This window comes from Dermacentor albipictus, chromosome 3 (assembly GCF_038994185.2).
Source record: "Dermacentor albipictus isolate Rhodes 1998 colony chromosome 3, USDA_Dalb.pri_finalv2, whole genome shotgun sequence".
Lineage (NCBI taxonomy): Eukaryota > Metazoa > Arthropoda > Arachnida > Ixodida > Ixodidae > Dermacentor > Dermacentor albipictus.
In genome coordinates, this window is record NC_091823.1 from 32,934,032 (window position 1) to 32,961,541 (window position 27,510).

General features: G+C 48.7%; 1 long non-coding RNA gene across 1 annotated transcript in view; it reads left to right on the forward strand.

Moving 5' to 3' along the window:
• Positions 1-560: 560 nt before the first annotated feature.
• Positions 561-27,510, forward strand: part of LOC139057347 (uncharacterized) — a 68,660-nt gene continuing 41,710 nt past the window's right edge. Inside the window, exon 1 of the long non-coding RNA XR_011512694.1 lies at positions 561-615. This is a non-coding gene — a long non-coding RNA (uncharacterized lncRNA). The remainder of the gene's footprint in view (positions 616-27,510) is intronic.

Consider the following 27,510-nt stretch of genomic DNA (forward strand, 5'->3'; position numbering starts at 1 on the left):
TGCCGATTCTGGAAGGGGCTTCAGAGACTACGTTAGGTTTACCTTGTCGAGTATGCTACCCTACGCGTGAGGAGGAACATGGGAAAACGAAAGTGGGCGAGAAAGAGAAAGCTGCAGGTAGCGATACTTAGCAGATAACAACTCTTTGATAGCGTGGCTGTAAAGTGTAGGATGCCAACTATGATATACTTTCTTTTTCTAAGCCGTAGCAGATGAGCCCTTCTCTATAGAGAAATTAATTATCTTTAGTGATGCCATTTGCATGACTAGATATGTTTTCGGGAATCGGAGCCCAACAATAGCGTCGTTCGCGCCCTTATTTGGCCGAAATTGAACTGTTCAAGGGAGTGCACTTGTGTCATTTCACTTTTACATTTTATTTGTCAGCGTTCCTATGGTACGTGGACAAAATGTTATGATGCGTGGGTGTTCACGTAGAACAGCAATGATTTTACCCGTATAGTTACGGGCTCTGATTTATCACATGACAAGTCAACAGTAAGCTTCTTGTCTGCTGTCATTGCTTGCAAAATCTACAACCACATTTTTTTTTCTCTTTGCAGGTAAGCTGCTACGTTTAGAACCTCGAACTAGGCTGGGTCGATTGACAAGATGGCAAGTGTTCATTTATATTTTGTGTCTGTGTGTGCGTACGTGTACTTGAACAGAAGGAGAGAGATTTATAAGTAGGTCAGTCGTCAATTCAAATGCAGCATCTTTCTGATATCAAGATACAGCGCAAAAAAAAGAGGTTCGCCGATGATTACGATACTCCCTAACGCGAAATTTGAGCACAGCTCTATACGTGTTTTCGTTTCGCGATATATTGGCTGGCACAGACAATCTGTCTCGTGCGACACTTTGCAAAACGCAGATGCATGCAAGCATGCGCTCTCGTCCATATCTCGGCGAACTCACTCATTAGCAAACTTATTCAGATTAAAACCGACCGTTAATGCACGTGGTTTGAGGAGGCACCTGAGCGATAGAGGTACAACAATGCAGCAGCAGTATCCCAGAGAAAACGTTTTGATCAACAGAAGCTGAGTACCCCTCATGGCTGCTATCAATTCCTGAGGTTTCTACCAAAGTGCCGGGCATCTCTCGTGGATGTGACCTGTCGGAAATAGCTGTGACACAGTCAACACTGTCGCATATCTGCCATACCTACAGGGGTTGCATTAAGGTTTGAACAAATGGTTTACACAACGTCTGCATTCCGCATATCCTTTACGAGAGAACAGGGAAAGTTCAAGCTATCAAGAGTGCCTCACTGCCTCTACCACAGCAGAACTTTCCGCCATAATGTCTGCTTTGACCTTCATAAGCTCACAACCGCACCTGCTCGAATGGGTCATGCCGAGCAACTATCAAGCCTCTTAATGGAGCATTGATTCCACAAGCATGAACAAAAAAAATAGTGATGCTCTAATATATGAAGCAGAAAAGACATATAAAAAAGGGGGTAGAATCGCATCATGAAACATGATCCCTAGTCATTGTGGCATTCCAGGCAACACAGAGGCAGACAGTTTAACAGGTGCGGCAAAAACTGAAAATGACTAATCTGATACCTTCTTTTCATATCAATGCACGCAACAGTTTGCGTCAACCTTCTGTCCGATTATCGAGAGATAGCTGGTTTAAAAATGGTGGTCGAAATTCTATATGGTTCTATATAAATATATATGGTTCTATATTCTTAAATTACATTACTTCCTCTGCAAGTTCTCTGTTGTGACGTACCAGGCGCCAATCTGAACTTAATGTGAACTTTGCGTTAGCGCTTTCGGACATATATTCTTTTATGTTGATATTGAATCTTGTTTTTTTCTGTTGTCTGTTTTAGCCAGCCCATCTTTGTTATGCACTGTCTCTCTTTTTTTTCTCGTTTGTTTCTTTTAGCCGGCCAATTCCTTACAAGCACTGTTTATCTAAGACAGAGAGGAAGTAGCGGACATCCCCCGTGATCCCAACCTTCTTGCACACGCATATAAATAAGTTCTAAAGAAACGTAGACCGGCTGTGTCTGCTTTTAGTGAGTTTGACTCCGAGTGAGCCTTAACATACATATATTTCAATTTCGCGAGTTAGCCTGAATGAGTTCTGCATATTTTGCCACCCGCGGTCTCTACACCGGAGCACCTCCTATTTGACAAACTTTCGGCCGTGCTATCCGAAATAACCCGCATGCTTACGCCGAGCAGCAGCGCATGCGTGTGCGACGCGAATAACCCGCATTGGACCTGTTTGCGCCGGCAGCTCCAGGACGGCCCGAACGTAATATCGCCACGCGCGAGCTCGCTCCGCATATGTGGAGTCATTAATGAAGGGCTTCTCATAATTGCACTTTAGTCCACACGCGCGCCACTCTACCAGATCGACGGCGCCGTAAAAGAAAATAAGAATAAAGTTAATGACGGAAACACAAGAGGCTCAAGTTTTCGCCGTAACGGGCTCGTTTTTTTCCCGCGCGGTCTTATTATTGCACTTTGCTTTTCGTTTCCCTCATCGCCATGCTTCCGCTTCGTTTTATGACACCCCCAGCTTTTTTTTTTCCTCTTTTATTTCCCAGTTCCGCGCACGAGCAACAAAGCTTGTGGTCGTCTCTTGCTTCTCGTATTGTCTGGCGCTCTCGCATCTTTGCTTTCCTCCCCTTCTTTCCTCCTTTCTTTTTTTTTTAACGGGCGTAACTCGGTAGTTGCGGAAGATTGTCTGGCAGCAGGCGCTCGAAAGAGAGAGAGGGGCCTGCGCTGTTAGGGGGCGAAGTAGCGGGAAACGAGGGAAGCGAGATGGTGTACATAATTTTGGTTTAACGGTTATGGTAGCGGGCACGAGCGGCAGCAGATCCCTTTGCAAACGATCGGAGCTGTTAGGCCCGGGACGATATATACCGCTTGTTGGGACGGCCCCTATACTGGCGGTGCTGAGCTCGGCTGCGTGTACAACGGGTGAAAGAGGGGGAGGGGGCGCGGTACGGGCGTTTTTCTGTCTTCGCAGAGTGTGAAGAAACGAAGATGTACGACGCGTGGTCTTTTTCTTTCTTTCTTTCTTTCCTCTCGGGTGCCGCTAATCTTGCTGGCTGCTACCAGATCCCTTCGCCGTGTACGTCGGCGTTATAAGCGGCGCAGCTGAGAGACGGTATAGAGCGACGTCGAGCGTGATTCCGCTCCCCATTTCCCGCACGCACTCTTCCCCTTTCCCTGCCCCCCCTTTATTTGCGAGCTCGTGGATGCTCAAAGGAAGATTAAAGAACCCGCGGTTCGCTTTTAATGAGATGCCGGGAGCCACGGCTGAATGAACGCGTTCTCGCCTTCATGTGAGATCCGGGACTGTTCATTGATTCTTTTTTTTTTTCGTACTTTCGAGATATTAGCATTGTCCCTTCCGTCTCTGCTTGCTCTTCTCATATATTTCCCTTCTGCGTACTTAATAGAAAGATGGAAGCAAAGGAATCGGCAAGAGGAGAGCGGCAACCATTTAAAACTGCCACGGTGGTATCTGCTGCGTAAACGTTAAATGTTCCGTGAAATCTGAACTCTTTTTTTAACCTGTATTTACGCGATAACAATATCGCATTTGTGTGCTCGGTGCGCCTTGTTCAGGTTTTAGTTGCGTCTTCTCACTTTATGACTCGTAATTTCCGCTGCAGTTTTCCTTAATCATTAGTGCAGCATGCCAGGCCACTGGGTATCCTCACATCTGTAGCTTTTATTGAAGCGTCTAACTTTCTCTCTCCTGTCGTGCACAAGGGGAGACAGGCTGAGGACTGTTCACATAAAACTGACTTAGGATAGAAAGAATGCTTTTTTGTAGCAACTTTTGGTGTGTTTCCGCCATATTCCTTATGCTCTCCGACATTCTCTCTCTCGGTCCTTTTACTCTCGTGCTCCCATTCCCGCATTCCAGAACACCGTTCAAGTGTCAGCAGTGAAAGCTGGGAGGTTACAGGGTGTTCAGAAGTAATTTACCTCCCTTCGTTCTCTCTTGTGTATTTTATTTTAACAAAAAAAACACGATACGGTGTCATGGATGGCGCGCGTGGTGCATGCGCATTCAAGCGTTTGTGCGCACTTTGCTGGGCGTAGTGTAAGCTTGCCTTGGTTGCAGGCCGGTGCTTTGTTCGTCGCACTTTCTTTCGTGTGAAATTATTTATTTCGGCATAGCGGTTGCGCGTCAAAACTTGAGGGAGAAAAATAAATCAGCGCTCGTCCTTGTCGTCTCGTCTCCGTCCGCGTGCTTTTTCTTTTTTTTGCGCTGCCGCCTTTTCAAGTATGTACGAATACTCCCAATTCGTCACATTAAACAATATTGCCTATTGTATCGTTTTCTTCTTTTTCTCATCCTTATGGTCCATATTTCATCTCCTCTAGTGAAAGGTGGTAAAACAGACGCAGCAGAAGTTAGCTTACCGGCTTTTAATGTTTGTGGCGCAGAGGATAAGCCGAAGAAAGAAGAGATGGGCAGAAAGGGTGCTCTTGTTACGCTTGTCTATTGTGCAAGAAACATTGCCAGCTATGCATCAACTAGTCCAATATAACACTTCGCTAACTTACGTGCCTTTCCTTCTTTCTTCGTTTGCTTCATTCTCTCTGAAAAGGGTGTAGAGGGTAAATAATTTTGGTTCGCGTTTTGACACCGAAAATCCTCGACAACTCAAAGGCGCCAACTTATTTATGTATTTTTTCTTTGCGGCGAGGGCCAACCAGCCGCAGCAGCACGTCCTGGTCCTCCTCGTCGTCCGTGGGTCAGCGCGCGCTAGCGCCCCAGCACGCGCGCTGCTAGCTGTGACCCTCTTTTTTTGGGGGGGCCTCGCCGAAATCGATGTCTCAACCATGCCCGTAGCAGGCCGCGGCACGGAGCGGGCGGCGCGCCAATCAATATTTCATTTGCATTTCGCGGGCAGAGACGAGGAGAGGTGCGATGGAACGAGAAGTGCGAGGGCAGCGCAGACGCAAACGGGCGGGAAGCCCCGCTACCCTAAATGAAAGCGTAGCCCGTTGGCCCTGCGTGCGTGCGTGCGCGCATTCACTCGTTCGTTCGGCTGGGCCGCCGCCTCTTCATCTCCGGGCCTCCTTTTCTATACACCGAAACGGGGCTGACCCGAGTGGCCGGTTGTATCGTTATCGCCGGACGCGTCCGCGCACCGGATCCCGCCCATTCATTCTCGTGCCTTTCCCGCTCTCGTTATTTTCACCCCTCTCTCCTTGTGCGTGTGTCTCCGACTCTCTCTTATTAGCGGCCATTCGCCTATATATGAATAGCTAAGAGCCGATATAGTGGTGAGGCGCGCCGACACAAGAGGCACGCCACATGCATTGGCATTTTCGGCAAGGCACCGCCCCACTTACCTTTTATCTTTTTTTTTTCCTTCCCGCACCTTTGCGATCTCCCTGCTCTCTTACCTCTCTGCGCGTACGCCTTTCCCGCTAAAGAGATAGGCTTGGATGCGCGGAAATTGCCGAGGCAGAAGGCAGCACCGTTATAGCGGTGCTTCTGGCGAGCGAGCGAGCTCATCAGCGCTAGCCCCTCCACGTGCTACTTGTGTGTGTGCGGTGGAATCTGCGTACTCGCACTCGGCGCGAGGGACGCTCTCCCGAACACCACGGCGGGCATCCATCAAGCCGGTTCGCGCGCCGAACCCGGGCGGCGGCGGCGGTGAGGGACGCATTTCCTCGAGCGATGCATCGTGCGGCTCACGCCTTCGCCAGGACTAACCGTGCTATATGGCGCGCGGGCATCCATTAGCACCGATAGACAATGACGCTCTCGCTGCGTTTCCTTCGCCTCACTTTTTTCTTCCTTTTCTTTTTTTTTCCGGCCTCGACTGATAGGCAAATTGCAAGTAGATTCACGGCCCTGTTATAGATAGACTGGGTATAGTATATCGCGCTACGGAGGCCCTTCGTGCTCGACGCCTCGTTGGTATATAGCGCTCATTAGTTTTGCAGGGTGCTCGTTAGATTCATAGTGCCACGGTGGCATCATACACTGCTGGGCGCGCTTTCTTATCGGAAGTACGCATTGCCCTCAGCGGTCGATTCCGCGATTTTAGGGAGCGATGTGACCCGTAAGGTCTGTGTAGATGGCGTTACATATCAATGTCGCTGCGCACTTTAAAATTTTCCTTCCTCCTTACTTGACTCCAATCAAGCATGAATCTATATGATGTCAAATAAAGGCGCAAGTCAGTGCAACTTTTTCTTCTTTTTGCGCACGAATCCGGATGCATTAGTTCGCGATTACTACGCAGTTCACTATCTAGAAACAGGCATATCATGCATCTCAAGAGCACGCGTGCTATACAACCGATCGCTAAAGTGTGATCAATGCGCTGACATTGTGGCCGTAAGACTTACTAATCAGAAAGTTGGTTATGTCGCGAGCACTACTTATTGCGTTAACGAGAACACAAAACCAATACTGGCGGCTTCTCCAGGAGTTGGCTAACGTACAGTCGCACGGTTTCATCCGCACAAAACAGTTCTTCTATACGACCACGTCAGCCGGAACACCTGGTAGAACTCCGGGGCCTCTAATGGCCTCCCGCATATTTCTGGGCTTCCACTCGCGAGTATCCTTCGGCGCAAACACTTCGTCCCTCGCCAGAGTAACCACCCCGTGAAGTATCGCGTTCCACTCGAGCGTCTCGAAACGCGATGTGTGTGTGCGCGCGCGTGTATACCGGCCCTCGTATGTACAACAGGGTGTTTGTTCCTCGCGCTATCTATCGTGGCGCGTTGCGCACGCATGTCCGCGCGTGCTCCCTCTAGCGGACGCGCCGACCAAGATTGCCTCTTCCCGACGACTTCCAACGCACCGCCGCCGCGTTCCTCGAGCGTGTCTTTGCGGGGGCGAGCGGGACTCGAACGGAGGAGGACGGCGTCTTCGTCGGCTTTCACGGGTGTCACCCATCGAGGAATCCAATTAATTCGCGCTCGCGGGGCTCCAGGGAGATCGCATGTGTTCGCGAGCGAGCTCCTTTCTGCTTTTTTTTTTTTTGAGTGAGAAAGAGATTGGCATACACGCTTATCGCGAGCCGGCCGCTGCGGGAAAACTGGGAAGCTGGTCAAACAACGGTGCTCCCACCCTCTCCGTCTCTCCCAGCGGTAATCACGCGCGGGCTCCATGGAGGCGCCGCCGTTGTCTCTGGCGCGAGACGCGCGCTCGAGGAACGCCGAACCTGCGGGTGCCCTGCTGTTGCGCCGCCGTTCATCGCGAGGACTCTTAGGCGGGGGGTGAGGTGGGGGGGGGGGGGGGCGGAAGGCAAGGAAGGTATTTTAGTCCGTCTGGGTCCGCGCTACTGACCCTCCAGCGCCGTCGGGAATCCCGGCTATAAACTAGTCCCCGGGAGCCCGGCATTGATCTTCGAGAGTATCCTCTTTGCCGGTGTTGTTCAGTACATTGAGAGAGAGAGAGTGTGTGTGACACGGAGAGAGAGAGTGTGTGTGTGTGTGTGACAGAGAGAGAGAGAGAGTGTGTGTGTGTGTGTGTGTGTGTGTGTGTGTGTGTGTGTGTGTGTGTGTGTGTGTGTGTGTGTGTGTGTGTGTGTGTGTGTGTGTGACAGAGAGAGAGGTGGGGAAGAGGGGGTGCGTGTGTCTGTGCGAGTGTATATGAGTGTGGATGAGGAGGGTAGTGATTGGGGCAACAGTGAGCCACTGAACGAGCGTGTGTGAGAGAATGGGTCAACAAAAGTAGTGAGTGCGGTGAGAACGATTGAGTTAGCTTGTGTACGTGCGTGTATACATGTGCGTGTGTCAGTCTATAAGAATAACCTTGCAATGAGATGCTGGCAGAGCTCTGCTCATCATGATTCTCGGTTCGCGCTGCATAACTACGCTATACGAGGTCGTAGCTTAATCTTCGTAAACTCAATCACGCCGTTTCCGGGCATGCACTTCACGCATAGGTTGAAGGCTGAGAGGAACTCGCCCCTCAAAGCATATACTCAATAGACACAGCGAACCTAATCGCGGCATCGTAACATTAAGGAAATAGCGCCTCACCTCTGCCCGTTGGAGGCGAACCGGGAGAGCCATAAGCGATCCTATCACAATAAGAGCACCTCTTGGCAGCACCGCTCGACTCTGAACAACCATGGGAAATTGTGGCAGTCTCAAAAAAAAAAGGAAAGAAAGAAATCTAAAAAAAGAAGCACTACATAGACTGCAGTATCTTCTGCCACCTTGCAGATTTATTTCCCGAGTTTTAAGCTTCCCACGTGTTTCTAACTGGCCAGTACCTCGTTCTGGTAAGTGCACGGCCAGCTACGAAAGTCGGCAAACTAAGGAGAATAAAAAAGAAAGAAAGAAAAGAGCCGGAAGCGAGGAAGACGTGCCCGTCATCTATGTCGAAACTCTGTATCGGGTCTGCGGAATCCTTTTACGCCGTCGTAAACCGGTATCACGGGTCTCCTAGGCGCTCTTCCTTGCCCAGCTCAGACAAAGGCGCACACGGGCTGCAGCGGCAACACCGCGGTCTCGTAGAGCGCGCACTCTTGTCGGCGCTTCGATAACTCAACTTGGGTTTATTTGTCGTGCTTCTTTCCCTTCGCCATCCTCGCTTCTTTTCGTATTTCTTTCATTCTGTCACGCTCTCATTTCTTGCTTCTTTAGTCACACCGCGCTAGAGTTTACATTACATCGTGGTGGCCCTCTCGACTCCTCCTGAGAGATTAGTTTCCTCGGGTCACGGCCTATGTTTATTTATTTATTTATTTATTTATTTAGTTAGTTAGTTAGTTACTTAAGCATCGAGTGACGGGGGTTGCAAGGTGGAATTGAAGAACACGAAACATATGGTAGCATGCGTGCAATGCTATCGATAAATACGACGCTGTAAACGCAAACAAAACGTAAGTAGCCAATACTAATAATGGCGTGCTATTTTTTTTTTATTTAGACAAAGGCTATAAGAGCAGGTAATGGCTTATTTACAATGCTATAGAAAGCAACCAATGTGTGACACAATGCGTACAAGCATATGCGATGTGAGGCAAAAAAAAAGAAGAAACTATGGATAACACGCCCGCACGCGTACCCTCATCCACCGCAGCCAGCCAATCCCTAATTTGTTAAAGCCAACAGTGCAGGCGGGTGCTGGCTACCATGCATTCTTCCTCGCAAAAGTGTCGCTGCTTCAGCCAAGCAGCCATAGTGCACCCAGCAGTACGTCAGTGCGTCAGTATGGTGCAAAGCTCAAACACCAACCACGCTTGCGCCACTACAGTGACGCGCAGACATGAGGGGTTCTGGTGCCATCGTGGTGACACCAGTCGCCCTCACACCTGCTCTATTCGCGTGCTCTAAAGCAGGCGTTCCCAACCAGGAGTTCCGCGATCGACCAGAACGGTGTCAATTTCATCCCTGCCTTGGTTGTATTTTCTACATCATAGAGTTTGAATTTAACCATTAAAACCAGCACTTCAGCACTTCGGTAGTCTTCGCGAGAAAGATTCATTCATCGCAGCAATCATCACAAGGCAGTGAAAAGGTGCATCGCTGGGAAAAAATAAGTGGATGGAGAGGGGTGCATAGCACCCTTTGAAGGCAGATGGGGGTTATCCAAGGCCAGAAAGTTTGGGAACCCCTGCTCTAAAGTGACGCGATTCAAAGTTCTACAACGAGCTGTGTCCGAACCTATGGTAGTCCGTGTTGTTTAGTCTAAAATATCGTACATACTCGAATTTAACAACTTCGCTTTTGAGAATTTCACTCCTACTACCATGTCGCCATTTAACTGAGTATTCGACCGCTGCCCTAACATGTACACCGGTGCTACATGCGCAAGATTCCAAGTATTCTTTGTATTCCAAAGTAGGGAGGACAGGTAGAAAAGATAGAGACAGGAAGATCAGCCAGTGGCTTGACCGACTGGCTAGCCTCTGCTAGTGCAAGGGGGTAAAGGGAATTAAACTATGGCACAAGTGCTGGGAGAAGCGGGAAATAACACCACATAGGGTCACCGACCATGCTTCAACACGACATGTCTAGGTCTCTATAGCGGCTGTGCAAACCGCAGTAATGTAATATGTTACTTTAAACAAATACGTACATCTATGAGCAAAAGTACACTGACCAAGGGTTGCGCGATAAAACTCATTTTCTCCTCTGTCTGTGAATGCAACTTGAAATTAGAGACTGCAGTTCAAACTTGGCATTAGTGCACTCGTCAGTGTCCGTTTAGGACTGTTAATTACAAAGAAATTCAGTTTTTTTTTCTTACTACCCTGTGGCCCGTATACTTTTGCTCACGAGTGTACGTATATTTCGAATAATTGGCAAATTCACCCAACAGCGCTCGCTCCACGCAATGTAAGCTCTTCCAGTGTTCGCCTCGTCTCCGGTGAGGCCACTCTGGTAAAAAGGCGCTCAACCGGTATCTCGATGCAGACGTGTCCTGTTTCGTAAGCAATCTCGTCTCCACCCTAAAAACACACAGGTAGCGTTTCGCCTAGCGCATTGCTGCACTGACTCTCAGCTGATACAACGACAATCACCGCGACGTCTCGACAACTCCGGGTTATCTATTCCTCGGGCTATTTCCCTAAGAGTTTCCTCTACTTACATCAAAGGCATGTTTTCTCAGCCGTTGAGGAATTTCTGTACTTGTCTTAAGGGATTTTCTTGGGGAAACTCTTAGTACACGGACATTTTCAATATCTAAGACCAAATATCTGTTTGTTCGTTTATTTTTTGTAGCCGACTCGTGGCCAATCATTTCATAGTGTGCATGGGCCATGGTTTGCAAATTCAAGGCAAACCAAAATTTTAGCTTAACCAGGCGCTGCACTCGCTCGCTGCTGACACGTAGCCTACTACGCACAGCCTCATTTATTTCTTTATATTCGGGGGAGGGGGCGTGAAGGGGGGTGAACGCATCACTGTCAAGAATGGCCCCTTTTTTTTGGATGGTTCTAGGAGTAACCGTCTGTAAGGACACAGATGGAAGGCGCCCCTTCTAAACATAGGGTCTGAATCCCACCCACCTCGGGCCTATCCGTTCTCGTTCTTTTTTTTTTCTTTCTTTTCCTGCACGTTTCTTTCGGGAAACATCATTCCTGCGTTCTGATGTCTGATGCGTGTACGTTTCTTTGTCTGCGCGCACGCGCTTCTTTCCCGTCCTCTTAAGTGCAACGCTTCGTCTCCCCGGGCTGCGCGCAACGTCTCTGGATTGTCTCCTTCACTTTGGCTTGGTACGCGCATGCGCTGAAGACGCGGGCTATTACTGAAGCCACTATACCGTATATAGCGCCCGCTGCGCGTCTGTCGTCGCTTCACACCCCATCTAAAAATACATAGAAACGCTCGTTCGCCCTTCTGCTCCGCTGAAACAATTCCTTTTTCTCTCGCGAGAGGCCGCTATTGCTCATTCATTGCCAAGCTTTCTTTCTTTCTTTCTTTCTTTCTTTCTTTCTTTCTTTCTTTCTTTCTTTCTTTCTTTCTTTCTTTCTTTCTTTCTTTCTTTCTTTCTTTCTTTTCTTCATTTCTTCGTTTCTGCGTGCTGAAGAAAGTGCGCACGGGAATTAATCTTTCTTTCCAGCGCCCGGCACGTATTCTTGCGGTTCTCTACGCCTTGAAAGACCCCTTGGCGAATGCGGAGACAAGTTCTTATTCATCACACCCGCCTCTTGACGCACGAGCTTCCCGGGATGGATGTATTCTGACGTTTCCTTTTCCTCGATTTTTTCTCCCTTACATCCGTCTTCAATGTGCACCTTTGTGTGAGCGCTCCGTGCCCCCCCTCCCCTCCACCCTCCCCATTTTTTTTCTTTTCTTGTTTCTTTTAATGCTTGTGTTTTTGCATTCTGTCTCAAGTTCTATTTCCTTTCGCTCCAGGTTGTGCGTCATGGTCGAGTACGTAGGTTTTCCGGAAATTTTCCGGAAGTCCTGCTGTTTCTTTCCTTTATTTTTGTTTGTTCGTTGCTTTTTACAGCTCAGTTGTCTTTCGCGACTTCTTGAGTGTGCATTGCCGGTGGCTTCATATTTTACGAGAGAACTTTTTATGGTCGTCTCGGCTGGCCGAAGTAGACCTGAGTGCATGTGTGACGTTGTAAATGCGGTTTTCGTAAGATTTTGCCAGTAGAATTATGCTTAGGTGCCCTATACGCTTACTTTCGTGTAAATACATTCCGTACAACGTGCGAGTGTGTAATTATAGATATCACAAATGATATTTACAACAGGCCTAGATACTTTCTTTCTTTCGATAGGAGGAGGAGGAATTGAAGAGAGAAGGCAGGGATGTTAACTAGAAATGGGTCTGGTTGGCTACCCTACTCTGGAGGACGGGAGAGAGGGAATAGAAAGATAAGATAGAGAGAGGGAAGGGAGGTGGAAGCCGCGGTGAGGGTGCTCGCGCACGCACGCGGAGATCCTCAGCGAGTCAAAGGGGTTCACATAGGCCAGTCGCCCACAAGAAAGACCTTCATAGCTTTGTGGGCCGACGAGCAATGGGGACAGTCTTCAAGTGGCACTTGCACAGGCAACGGCCGATCGTCCAGTCGTCGCAATGCGATAGATAATGTTTGTCTTTCCGACTGAAATCGATAAACTGACACCAATATTTGGCAGCTAAAGTGAAAAGTTTCCGTGTCTTGTAATATCTGTTTCTTACTTAGATAGCTAATTGAGCCATGGCCTTGAGAGTAGTCGCAGAGAGGGGAAGAGGTAGGAATGGAAAGGCGGGGAGGTTAACCAGGAACTTGTATGGTTGTCTGCCCTACACGCGGGGAAGGGGAAAGGAGGTAAAAAAGATAAGGAGGAAGGAAGAGAGTCGCTATCTGTACCCCTGCAGATGAACGTCCACTGGCGTCTAGTAACGACTGCCCGTATAGCGACATTGCCTTAATGAAGGCATTAGTGCTTTCTCGGCCTTGTGCTTACTGGAATTCTTCGGCTAATGTTCCGCCGGTTTGGCTTCTGAGAACGATTCGTCCTCTAAGCGGCTGAAACCATAGTACGCAGAGCACAAAGTTGTGAGTCGAAGATTGGGCACTCTCGGCCCTTATCCTAAATATGCGCATGTGTTCGTTAAGTGGTATCTATTATTACGGTGGTTTGCGTAATCTTTGAGCCATTTGCGAAGCGCTGTCAGGAAAATGTTCCTTGCCGGTCTTCACGGGTGAAGTATAAGAACGGAAGTCAATATTGATAGCTCATAGACCCTTTTTGTGGCGCCCTCGTGGGCGACGCCATGTTTGATCACGTGGTGACGCGCTCAATGCTCGCCTCAGCCGCCTTCGTTGCCTCGGTGTCCACAACGAATGTGCATGACGCCCGGTGCCTATCAACAAATTTTTCTTTCGGCAGATATCGTAGACGATGACTAGGTGAGCTACACGAAGCTTCGGCCACAACTTCGAAAAATATGTGAGCGCTTTCAGAGCTCATTACGCCTTGTCCAAATGGCGCGAGCAGCGTATGCGGTCCTTGTACTATAGGAGTGGAGCTAGAATCTGTTCCAAGCTTTCCAAACTTTCCACTTACGAATTAAATCAAGATAAGCGTACTTTATTCTTTATTTGGCAACGCTTTGAAGCAGCAGCTTGTCCTGCTTCTGACTAAGTAATGTTCGTCAGTAGGGTCACTATCTATTTCCTGCTTAGTCGCTTGCGGGTGTGTTCAGCTGCGGTATATTTTTTCTTACTGTGCACAAGGCGAGGAACATATATGTTCCGTACTTTGTAATAGCTTGTAACAGAGACGTATCATCGCTAGTCATTCGCATACTCTGTGGACCGTCACGAAACCTTGAGCTTTGAGCATTCGTGTGATGTCAGTGTAGTCGCTGTCACTCATGCTTCGGTCCATTGATACAAGCATGCGTCCATTAAGTTATTTTTGATACATTGGTGATAAAGTGGGAGTAACTTTGGATGGGAGTTTGGATGGATGTCTATAGATAACGAGCGAGGAACTGAATAAGCCAGGAAACGGCGCTACTCCCTCTGTCACTGTGTCTCACTCTTGCCGACGTTCCGGGGTTGAAGTTAATTCTTAGTAGATATGTGATACGACGCTGGCGGACGATATAATTGTTTTTATCCTCGAGGAAAGATACGCATCGCGAAGGGCCGGGAACACAGGCAGTGCTTATGTAGCAGCGCTCCGGGGACTTGGTCACACAGACTCATTCCATGTCTTAATATGCCAGTCAGTATTTGTGCAGCCTACTACTGCGCACGTCTTCCCTCTACGGTTACGCATTTTGCAACATGAATGGAGCACAGTGCGTTAGCAAACACGAAGCATGTTGCATTTCTGACAGCACAGTAGCAGGGCAGAAGTGGTAATGACTTCGTATCCGCGCTCTTTCTTTGAGGCAACTTTCGGCGCGGCGCCGAAAGCGCCATCTCATTTCTCTGGAGCGAACTGCGCCGTGGAAAGTGTCTACACGAGGAGACGGCGATTTCACCGATTCATCGCGGTTTCAAAAATGTTAGTGCAAGACACTTCTATGGTGTCTCGCCCGTATTCCTTCTGTTGGTCAAAATTCAGACCTTTTATTCGATCGTCCCGTTTTTCTCTCGTGCGTTTATGCGTTTCCTCGCGTTGATTGTTTCGCGGGTTTAGCGCACACTGGCTCGTTGAATATTTAATTTCTTTTATTCCCCCCCCCCTCCCCCCTCACTCTCTGTCCCCCATCTGTAGTGTGGCGTTCTTCTCCTTCGAGTGCTGCTTTGTCGTCTTACTGCTGGACACCGTCTCCACAAATACAGGCCACACCGCCGTCGAGTCCTCTTGTGTTCTCGAGCGCGTTCTCCTCTCCCCTTCATTTTGCGTCCGCCTTCACCGGCCGTCGGAACAGCTGGCCCAGAGTTCTTCAGATATACGCCATTCACGACAGTGCATTCCCCCACCTCCTCCTAAGCGCCCTTCCCTTCCTTTCGTTTTTTTTTCTTTTTTTCCTCCAGCAAAACAGTACTGCTCCTATTCGGTTTTGTTTTCTCCGTCCCCCCTGTTCAAGCCCTCTGCCTCGGCCTCTGCTCTTTCTGCTGCGGCTATGTATAGTGCACATCAGCAGCGCCGATGTCTGCGCTCGCATGAAAGGCGAGGTCCCCCCCTTTTATTCTGCGCCTGCATTTGGAGTGGCGCTCTGGCAGCCTCGCGTATAAGTGTTTCTTTACACTTCTTTTTTGCTTGTTTCCGATCGCGTTCTGTGTTTCCGACTCTTTCCAAAAAAAGTTTATATATATATATATATATTACTTTTTTACCCTGCGTGTATTGCCTTCTTCGCCTTTGATTCGCGCAGAGAAGAGCTGCCGCGATGTGCGACCATATCTTTGGCAACTAAACGGCCCCAATTAAAAGCACGGCGCCTCTTCTTCCTTCATTCCGGCAGGCTCTGTTCCTCGCTGCCCTCTTTTTATTATTTTCTCCTTTTTTATCTCTCTCTCTCGCACTTCGAGCTCGAGCCTGGGCCTCTAGTTTTTTTTTTTTCTCTCTCACGTTTGATTTCTCAGATCCCAGGCGCTGCTGCTGCGATTGGGATTGTCGTTTGCTCGCACTCGTGCAGGCGTGTATTGAGTTGGAACTCCTTTGTTCGGTGTTCTGAGCCCGTATCCCTTCGGGACAGCTTAAACGCGAAAACACAGGGGAGCTGCTCGGTATCTCGAAAAGACAACTGACGCAGCCTGGGATCTCGCGCAATTTGTCCGCGCGATAAATGCGTACAGTTGTAGCCTGATAGGCTGTCACCAGAGGATACCTAATTTCTGAAGTCATGAACATCTTTTTTTTTTATTCGGGTAAGTTTGAGTTACCCATTTGTATTCGGGTAAGTTTGAGGGTCCATTGTTTTAGTTCAAAGCCTTTCAACTATGCAATTACTGCGATCGAAAAGTGTGATGGAAACTTCCAAAAATACATTCGCAGCGCTGGCATGGGTCGTCGTCCCAGACTGTCGAGCTTTACGTGCACATTCATATCGAACTTTAAGTGAAAACAACGCGCGATGCTCTAAACTTAGTCCGAAGCTCTGTACTACTGCGTATCTCTTATCACTTTTGTAGTTCTAGGATGTTAACCCTGTAATGTACAACGTATCGCATGTGCTACGCTGAGCTCGATGCCTCAAGATGCTGATTTAAGTGTGGGGGAACATAATGTAGGTATTTGCGCTCTTCTTTTTAATATATTCTGAGGTGAACTTAGACGCGAGAATTGTAAAACAATCAAATTATCATAATAATTAGGTTTCAACTCGAATAACATTTTAACCCGCTGCGGTGACATAGTGGCTACATGGCTTCGGGCTACTGAGCTTGAGGTCGCGAGCTCGATCCCGACCGCAACGGTCGCATTCGGATAGGGGGGGGGGGGGGATGCGAAAGGAGAAAAAAAAAAGAAAATGAGTGCTCACATACTTAGATTCAGGTGCATGTCAAAGAGTCTCAGGAGGTCAAAATAATCCAAGCTCCCACTACAGCAGCGTGCCTCACAATCAGACACTGGTTTTGGCGCATTAAACCCCCAATTCGTGTTAAATAACTTTTTTGTTTTTTCATAAATGTTCCCTCTATAAAGGGGAAAAGGCGTTCCAATTTTTCTATATGTGCAACTGGGTTTGGATGTTGCAGGGTTAAGCACCATATGTTTATTTTAACGCGCCGTCGTACTCTCGACGCACGTGCCCACGGAGCTATAGCTAGCTTTACGTGATGCGCGGGCGGGCGGGCGGGCGGGCTTCCCCGCCACGCTCGCGCGGCGTCCCATCGCGGTGTCCGGCGAAGCGTGGCTCCTTCCATTCGCTCGCACGGGACGAAGACGTCGCTGGGGCCGCTCCGTGCGCGTACGTGGAGCACTGCCGCCATCGAGCCCGGCCCCTTGCAGGAAGGAAGCAATGCCTGATTACCCCCCACCACGCGCGTTCGCCGCCGTATATCGATGTGCCTGCGAACGCCGCCGCGACCGCGCGTGTCCCTGAGCCCGTGGTGCGAAGGCCGCAGCGTTGCCGTCTAGTCCTGCCCTGATTTTTTTCTCTCTTCTTTGTTGGCAACCAAAAAAAAATGAAAAAGAAAAGGTTCATCGTTCAGAAGACGGTCTCCCCGGTCGTGTCTTTACTTCGAAGTACCACCACCAACACCCTCTCTCTCTCTCTCTCTCTCTCTCTCTCGTTTTGTTTCTTCTTCACTCTACAAAACAAGGGTATCCTTTGCAGCTTTCTTGCGTGCTATTGTAAGCTTACTTCGAATACGCTTGTACCGCCTTTTTAACTTTTCTTGCTACGCTCATTCCTTTAGCCACGCAGCCACTCGGCTTTCTTCTGTGTGTGTGTGTTTTTTTTTTTCGTTTCTTCTGCTGGTGTTCCCATTTGGCCGACATTGGGATTTAATGAGCCGTGTCTTGATGGATAGGGCAAGAGGTAACGAACATGTCGCTACAAATGTTGCTTCCGCTTTCATTCGGCCTCGCAGCGGCCGCACTTTCGTGGCTCTTCCTCCATTTCTCTGTTTTCGAGGCTAACTTTCTTTTTCCCTACCTCGCTCTACCCCCCCCCCCCCCCTACCTCATTTTTTTTCCTTCGTTCCCGAGAACCTCCGATAAGGCCATCTTTTCGGCTGTCCTCTGTCGCCGCTTCGTGTTTCTCCTTAACGTCTTCTTCTTCTTCTTCTGTTTATATTTTTCAGTGTCGTAATTATACTATACTTGATTACTATAACGTGTGTCTGATTCGCGCGTGCCCCCTCCCCATGAAAGATCTGTGTCCCTGCGTGTTCGAGGAGAGCATTTATTTTTGGTTATTTTTGCACGAGTCCCGGTGCACCTCCTCTCTGGGCGAAGTCTCTCGCAGACGGTCTGTTCCTGCTGTACGGACGGCGAGTCAGGAAAAGGATCCCGACTAATTACTGTTGGAGTAATTAAACACTGTCCAAACACCGTTCACCGTCTTCGGGCTTTTTTTTTTTCTAACCAGCTTCTGGACGGGGAAAAAATAGATTTTTTTCGGCTTCGGTCGTGGAGCGAAACGACTTCTCTTTTCGTGTGCTGCTGTCGACTAGCGAGGGAGGAAGATTAAATAAACCCATATCGATCTGTTTTGCGTGCCCGTTCGTTCCACGGTATGCGCTCTTAAAATTTGTAGTCCTCCTTTTTTTTCAATGATACGGGGTACGATGTCGCCCTGAGAAGAAACGAATGAGAGTCACCTCTCCAGCTTGTGGCATCTCACAAACCTTAATTCTCTTTCAACTTAGCCTTCGAGTTAAATTCAAATTGTAACTGGTGAAAATAAACTGCAACGTGCATCCACGCAAATCAGGCTCGCGAGTGCTTGTTAAATTGTTGATTTATTTATTTATTTATTTGACAAGGTATCGAAATGCTGACGAGTGTGTGTGCGGTGGCTTCACCACAACGCTCACTCGCTGTATGATTGAAAGGATGGTTTGAGCTTAATTGAATCATCTTGTTCAAAGTCTGAAACGAAGGTGATTTCATTATGTATGTCGGCTTCGTCAGGACCGCAAATTGATTATCTAGCTTAAATTCTGAGGTTTTACGCGCTTAAACCACGATCTGATTATGGGGCACGCCGTAGTGGGTTGACTCTGGATTAATTTCGACCGCCCGAGGTTCATTAGCTTGCACCCAGTGCACGGCGCACGGACGTTCTTGCATATCGGTCCCATCTTAATGCAGCCGCCGCGGCCGGGATTCGATCCCGCGAACCTCAAGCTTAGCTGCCCAACACCATCGCCGCAAAGCCATAACAGTGGGTATTATCTGCCTTCAATGACCCATGTAATGTTTCCCGTCTTTCCTCTATCTACGGCAATGCAATGATTTGCTTTTGTTATTGTTGAAATAGACATACAAGCCCGCAATCACTATAAAATTGTGGTGGTGGTGATAAATTTTATAGAAAGGGGGGAAGGGGAAGGGGCTATTCTGCTTTCATTAATAGCATACAAAATTTCCCATAAAAATCTGTAAAACTAGATGATCGTGAGGAAATTGGGAAGCGGCGTATGATATTTCCCGGCGTGATGTTTAAATTCACAAAAGCGGATCCCTACGCTTACGCATGCCGCACCAACGTATATGCAAAGAAAAACATCTACCTCTTCAGTGTATAATGACGATTTCGATGTCAGCGCTCATCAATTTTATGCAAATGTTCGGCCGTACTCTTCAGGGACCGGCTTTAGCAGCCACTCGTACTTTTTTTAATTTCTTGCTCGATTGAAGTTTGTCAGCATGCGGGAAATGTAAATCCGATCTAGCGTGAAGCACTGGAAGACTTACGCGGCAGCAGCAGCACTCGCGGCGGCATGCTGTGTCTTGACCCATTCCTGCGTTGTTAACGAAGCAGAGAGGTCCTCTTTCTGTAATCGTCCCAACTGATATACTGCAGGTACTTCGATGACGTTGAGTTCATATTTTTTACTCGTACGTATTCACAGTGATCCCCTGGGCAACAGTTTGTAAGAATTAATGCTCGTCTTGAACCCCTGTGATTCGGCAGAAGTCAAGAAAATAAATTGCAGTTTTTCGTTTAATGTGGTCGCACACGAAAGCAGTGATTTCGATCATTGGTAAACCAGAGGCGTGGAAATTTCAGTTGCATAGTGCGAAAGTTGCAGTTGCATAGTGCTTAATTCGCATAGTGCGAATTAAGTCCAATTAATCTCGGCTGCTGGAGTGAGAGGACGCGAGTGCGCCGAACGCTTGCATTTCACGTGACGGCAGCGTTAGGTATACGGCTTGCCGTGCAATAGCATCCGTCATGTGTGGCAAATACTTCTCACGCATTAGCCTATAATTTTAAACACACAACTGTATATGAAACAGCGGCAGCGACTGCAATTTTCTAACGCATTTCACGTAACTTTGACGTCATTTGCACAGTGGTCATTGAACGTCTAGCTGCTGTTGTTCTTTTTACTGCTTTCTAACTCCTTTAATCCTTCCGTAATTATTTTCTCTTGCATAGTGAAGAAGAAAAGAAATAACGTCTAGTGACTCCGAGCAAAAAAGGAGAAAAAATAGTAATAGCCGCAGCGGGGGATGCTACCAAAGAAGCTGGATTGTGTTGTTTTAGTTCAGATTTTATGTTTGTCTTTCCTGTGCTTAGAAATAGCCGGTGTTTCTTTTAAAAGGGCGTTCCTGAAAAGCAAGCGGCTGGATTTCGTAGGCGTGGCTGTGCACAGAGCTCGGGATGCAGTCCGAGAAAAGATGGGCGGTTGGCCATTAGCGACGGAGCGCTCTGGTTAAGCGAAGTGAAAGAGAAAGGAGAAAAAAAAAAGAGAAGCAAGCAGCACAAGTTGTGCAAAGATCACAAGAAACCGAGGAAGGCGTAGCATGCTTGCGTTCACTGAGGCCTTAAATATAGCTACCTCTCAAACACAAATGAAAGGAGTTTGAAGTAGGAAGGGAGTCTGAACTAATGTGCGGGCCATACTGGAAGGGACGACGCACTTCCGGATGAATGTTGAGTAGAAGAAAAAGAAAGGGGGGGGGGAGTGGGAGGGGGAGGGGAAGAATGTGTGTAGTTATTAAAAAATACTGTCTCTAGCGCACCCGCGAGAGTAATTGAATCCATTATGTGCGAGAGTTGGAGAGGTGCAGAATGTAAAAAAAAATAAGGAAAAATAAAACGCGAGATAGAGCGAGGAAGAGAGAGAGAATCAGGTGGGGACGAGGCAGAAATAAGATACAACGTCGAAAACAAAAGAAAAGGTGGGCCAGGAGAACAAAACATAACTTTTTGATACGTGAATCACGAAAAAAAAAAGACAAGGTGGGAGATGTGTGTGTGTGACGTCGGATTAATTAATTGCGCGATCTCAAGAGGCGAAACCTTTCATTTCCTCCGAGGCTTCCATCGGGGTCTGCTGGCAAGGAAAATCCTTGGTGGGGGCGCTCGGCACGTTTCCTTCATTATTTTTTTGTATTTCCTTCGTCTTCAACGCCCTTTTCGTTGTACAGAGGGCGGGCTCCGTGAAACTCAGGAGCGGGTTATGGTGGCAGAAATGTGCGCGATTCAACGCCGTCCTTTGACGAGTTATCGCCTAAGCTAATACGGGTGATAAGGGAGCAGTGGGTTAAGGGGTGCTATCGGCGAGGATAAGGACACCCGATCGCGACATGAGGGCATCCAGTTTCCGTTCGACTCTGAGCTTTACTAGAAGCGGGGGTGTACACACGGAGGTGATAGCGCGGATGTGGGTAGCGTGGAAGCCCGCGTACAGAAAACAAGCTTCTCCGGCCACTTTCGGCGCTTTTGCTTCAGAAACCCACTTGTCAGTTTCAGCAAAGCCGTTGATCTTGTTGGAGGGGACCATCTACGCACACCAGAGTTTCTAAGGGTCCTGTTGCTGTTTGTGTTGATACTTATCAGCATAACGCATTGCTTTTTTTTCTTTATACATTGTGCATGCGACCTATACTTATCTGTGTACCCGTAGCATTCGTGTTTGTTTCGTTGATTAATTACTGGAGATATACGCGGAAGGTACAGTAGTTAGACCCGCTCTCGCACCAAAACAACGTTAAGTAATTAGACTTCGTCTCTCTTCCCATGTAGCATGCACACACATACTACAGACACCCAAGTACGCTCACCAAGTCTACAAACTGACATAAATAAAAAAAATGGAGGAGAGGAGGAGGAGACAAAGGAGGGAAAAGACAGGGAGGTTAGCCAGTGTAAGTACCGGCTGGCTACCCTGTGCTGGGGATAGGGGTAAAGGGAATAAAAGGAGAAAGAAGAAGAAGAGGAGAAAAAAAAGAAAAAAAAAGAAAATTCACAGAGTAACGCGAAACTACGCTCTACAACGTTCAAAGGCGGTCACACAATTCGCACGTCCTTAAAAACTTCAACAAAGCCCTTAAGGCCTTCAGTGCCGAAGCCCGTCTGGACCAATGTCTTAGAGCTTTTTCCTCTGTAAAGGGGCGATTGTCCAGTTTTGCGAGAGCGGTCACAAGCACTGTTCTTCGCACTGCGTAACGGGGACAGTCACAAAGGAGGTGTTCAATCGTCTCCTCGCAGCCGCAGGTGTCACAAGTAGGGCTGTCGGCCATTCCGATACGGAATGAATATGAGTTCGTGAACGCCACGCCGAGCCACAGGCGGCACAGAAGTGTTGCTTCCGCTCGTGGCAACCCTGGTGGTAGGCGGAGTTGCAGACGTGGATCCAATTTGTGGAGACGTGCGTTCGTGAAGTCACTGGTGTTCCACAGATTTTGTGTAAGCTCGCGGGCGAGGGAGCGAAGACTTGTGGCTGCATCTGTTCTTGACAGTGGTATGGGTATGATCTGGGCGCCATCATGAGCCGACCGGGCAGCGTCGTCCGCACTGTCATTTCCTGAAATTCCACAGTGACCCGGTATCCACTGGTAGATGATGTTGTGTCCCTTGTTGATTGCGCGATGGTGGAGTAGTCGGATGTCTGCGACTAGTTGCTCATTAGGTCCATGGTTGAAAGGGGACATCAGACACTGAAGAGCTGCCTTTGAGTCACATAAGATGGACCATGAATGTGATGATTTCTGAACGATAAACTCCAGAGCAGCACGGATAGCTGCGAGTTCTGCAGCCGTCGATGATGTAATGTGAGATGTCTTGAACTTGAGGGTGACGCACTCTGTGGGAATCACCACTGCTCCAGCTGAACTATTAGAGGATACAGAACCGTCAGTGTAAACGTGGATGCGTCCTCTGTGTTGTTCATGTAGCACTGAAAGCACGGTTTGTTTGAGGGCAAAAGTTGACATCTCTGTTTTCCTTTTGATACCGGGAATAACAAGGACAGCGTGGAGTGGATGGAGGCACCACAGCGGTTGAGATGGTCGTGCTGCAGGCGTGAAGTTTGACGGTAAAGTTCCATTGTTGGCGGCAATAATCTTGCTAAACGCTGAACGTGGTCGAGCGGCAGGAAGGGAGGCGAGATGATGCGATGGAAGTCGGGCGAAGTGCCTGATATGCATCCTCAAAGTGTCGACTTGAAGATACGTGTTGATAGGGTGGTCATGCGCGATGGCTATTGTTGCTGCCGTGGACGCACATCTAGGAAGACCAAGGCAAATTCGCAGAGCTTGAGCTTGTACAGATTGGAGGGCACGGAGGTTGGTCTTGCCGGTCCCACCCAGTACAGGTAAGCTATAGCGCAGGAGACCGAGGAACAGTGCGTTATAGAGTTGGAGCATCGCACTCACAGACGCACCCCATGACTTTCCCGCAAGAAATCTGAGCACGTGGGTTATCATGACTAATTTCCTTTTTAGGTAGGAGATATGAGGACTCCAGGAAAGGTCTCGGTCTATTATCACTCCTAGAAAGCGGTGCGTCTTCTCGTAGGCAATTGGCTGTCCATTAATTCTGATAACGTATGGTTTCATTGCTTTACGCGTGAAAGCGACTATAGAGCACTTCTCGCAGGACAGCTCCAGACCTCGTGCTCGAAGATAACCTGATGTTAGTGTGGCCAAAAAAAAAAATGGAGCTAACCAAAGAGAGTCGTGTACTGGTACCGAATCTCTTAATTTAGGTAACTTTCTTAATAGTGCTTATGTAGCGCAGTTTAATGAGGAAGGGGGGGGGGGGGGGCTGAGGAGGCTTGCTTTTTTCCAGCATAGATCATTTTTCTCTTTTGAAACGCCTATCAGCACTGTGCGAGTTTTTTTTAAGTGTCTCTACAACATCCGTTTCAAATTCCTCTTCTGCAGAAGCGACTGCATGCTTACTGACATTTCACATTTCTTTTTTTTACTGAGAGAGGGTATCTTATGATTCTGATCCAGAAATACCCATCTAGATTGGGATGAAGACTCTCTGCGGAGGCAGATGTGAAGCGAGAGGCAGACTGTGCATCCTTGAGCGTTTCCGGTCCCGATGCAGTGTGCGAACGCGCGCCTCGTCCTGCTACGAAACCGCCTCAGTTTCTAACTTTACCACGTGGCATACAACACTGACTCTATTTGCAGAGCTATTACAGGATGCTGTGCCTCACGGCCTTGTCATACAGCTCCGTATCACCTAACACATTTGAGAGCAGAAAGCGAGCTTGTAAGCTACGTGCGACAGGCAGCCCGTTTTGTTATGTCTGAATAACACGAAGAAGCGACTTCTATAACTCTAATAAGTTTGTCATTCGGAAACCAAGCACACGTTTCCACCCGAACGCCGAACAAACAAGCAAAAAAAAAAGATATTCTAAGAAGTGGCACTATACGTTTTTGGTCTCTTTCTCTTTCTTTGTCTCTCTCTCTCCTTTGTTTTCAAGGCTTACTTCCCTATGCGGAATCGGAGGAGAACGCGAACCCCACTAACGGGAATCGTACGTTGCGCGGTAACCTTATCCTCCATCCACGCATTCGCAACGCCCCCCTTTCCCTGTATGCAAACGTGCTTCACATTGGCACAAATAAATCGTGACTCCAGAAATGCGCATGTTTGTTTATATTTATTTATTAAGATGTAGAAGTATGGAAAGCTAGGCTGCGTCAGAGCCGGCTATCAGAAGTGCCGGGTTCTATACCCAAGAAAAATTAAAAAATAAAAACAAATAATAAAGTGTCAAAAAGCACAATGCACACAAGGAACACAGACGCGCAAAGGCTCGTCTATGGGCAGCGGCACCAAAGGCAAAGTCCAGGATGGTCACAGGAGTGAAGGAGTTGACACAAGTCTCTTCATATATGCATATAAGTACAACACCAACGCTGTATCAGCTCTATGAAAAGAGAACCACAATGTAGAGGACAAAGTAGTAACGCTGCTTATGGGTAGACCACAAAATTAGTCTCCACTAAAAAGTCGTGAAGGGCGTTTGCAGCATGCCTTTGCCTATCAGGGCGTGGCGACGGTCAAAGCAATTTGCTCGTCGTGGGTGGTCAAACGAAGGGTGCTCAAAGGGTGCACAAACGATCACGCACACGAACCCACTGTTGGTAATATTGAGCACGTTCTATGATAATGCCCTCTGCTGCGACGTCGTAGTTATCACAGTAACTACAATGTGGGGACGTTCGTATTTTGATGCGACACATGAGGCGAGACATGTAGGCTACGTCTACATTCCTCGGCGGTCGAGCGTGTGTTTAACCTTTTTTTGGTTCAGCGAAAACCGCAGGAATGCGTCAAATGAAGACGTTACATGATTTTTTTTTTCGTACTCTTGCGTACTATGTCTTCTGTGGCTCCCTGTACTTGTGTGCACATTTTTGTAAGAGTCGGAAGCGACTGGCCTCAGTGACCGATTATAGGCGTGCATTTATGGACGTCCGCACCTATTCACACCGATAGTACCTTCTTCCCTCCCTCTCCTTTCTTCTCTTCCCTTAAACCCCTTCCCCTGTGTAGGGTAGCGAACCGGACGTGCGTCTGGTTGATCTCCCTACCTTTCCTTCCTTCCTTTTCATCCTCCTCCTTTGTAAGGGTCCATGCTATCTGACTTTGCCGGACGATCAATTTTTACGATATCATTTTTTTTTCCCATCCGACAAGGAATAGCCGGTGCCGCCAAAAGGCATCAATGTCTCTTTTCAAATCGCGTGATTAAGAAAGATTCAGTGTCCTTCCACTCTGTGAAGAAGGATGACCAGCGAAGCTGTGAATGTGGGCCCCTTCCTTAGTGGCGAAGAGCACCTCGAGGGTCGGTCCGGTGTCGCACTATCTTTGGGATCGACCCACGTATGAAAACTTCTTGGTCTATGCCCACGGAGACGAGATCTGCCAGAACCTAGCCATAAATAGCTTCCCTGCAAAAACTCATCTATCGGGAAAAGACAACCAAAAAATTAAACATAAAAGAAACTAAAACGGACTTCCAGTCGGGTGTCGGGGTTCATGGTTCCGTTACTGAGTGCCCGACGAGTCGCATTCGAGCAGAGGCGAGCATATTACAGCAGAACGCGACCGCGCGGCGGCTTGCGTTGAGGGGTAGGGGGTAAGGGGGAGGGGTGAGAGGCTGGCTGGCGCGCGAGTCTCGCCCGCGGTGTGGGATGCTACGGGGGTGGGCTGCCGTGGGGGGGGGGGGGGGGGGGGGGGGCGGCGGCGTTCTAGCGGCAGCCGCCGCCGCTCGCGAGTCTAGCGCCGACGGCGGGGGAAGACACGTCGCGGTTCCCGGGCTCCGTTTGTAATCGTGATAGATGATGGCCCGGGCCCGCGGCTCTAATCCCGTGAAATATTTTTGACGCTTTAAGCCGCACGATGCCGGCGCGGCCGCAAGAAGAGGAAGTGGGAGACAAAGAGGGGGTGCGACGGGAAATGAGCGAGGGTTTGGAAACCCGAGCGGCCACTTCGAGCGTGTACGCCGCGCAACAGCCGCCGCAGCAGCGTCGGCGCGAGCGAACGGGCTGCCCTGGCCTTGGCTGGCCCCGAAAACCACCCCCCCCTCCCCTCTACATCCTTCCCTCGTTTTTTCTGAGGATGCTGCTGCAGCTGCTGCCGCTGATGCGGAGGTGGCGACGCGCGGTCGCAGTCAGCGGAGTGTCTGTCTGCCTTCTCACACTGTCGTTGATAAAGACGTTTCGCATATACGACTCTCGCGCACGACGCAAGGCTGACATCGGCGTCGCGCCGTTAAGGGCGACGTCCCGCTAGTTGTTCGTTCTCGCTTCCTTTGTTGTCTCCTTAATGCTCGGTCTGCAATGTTCACGCGATGCGTAGTCTCTAACAAACAAAGACTCTCGCCCGCAGTGTCGAGAACGCGTGACAGGACATAAGATATTGCGAAACAAAAAGCGAGAATGACACTTGGTTCTTGTGTGTGCTCCTGCGAAGCAGTTCTTACGAGAAACTAGACCCGTTTCGTTTGTTTGTCTCCTTCGATTCGTTTGTTTGTTCACTTTCGCTGAACGGACGCGATGTGTGTGCGCTGCCCGCTTCTAATGTTTTGTTCTATACCGCGCTATCCCATCTGCGAGGGCGGCGAAGCGATGCGAACGAGTGCAGCTGGAGATTTCATAGTGCCCACTCGTACCCTGCAATGTGAGATTGTTTTTCAAGAGCGCGCGAATTTCCGTGCCATTTGTCTTGCGGAGTGGCGTTCGTGCCTCGCTACATTTTTTTTTTTTTTAAGGAGACTTTGCTCCTTCGATGCCGTCTTGAGTTGTATAGGTAAGAACCCAGAAATGGTGCAGACGATCTCGGGAAGTGTATTGTGATCTTCTGAGGGAAACATACGCATATATGTGACAGTTATATAATGACAGTTTGCATAATAAGCATCTCTTTGTTATACGTCGTATGAACGCAGAGGTGCGTGCGTGTGCCTGAGCTGTTTTCGCATGCATAAAGACGTGCGCATATTCCCCGTATTACCTCGCCGGTTGCAGTTAAACGGCGCCTTTTCGGTCATCAGTGTTGTCCAACGTGCCGCCGCCGATATATTTTCGCATTTGCATTTTAATCTGGGCGCGCTGCTGCATTATATGCTGTTCTTCCTTGAGTCTAAGCGTGCCGTTATAAAATGAGAGGCATTTGCGTTTTCTTCCTTTCTTTTACCTTCTCGCTCACTCCCTCTCTCTCTCTCACTCACTCACTCACTCACTCACTCTCTCT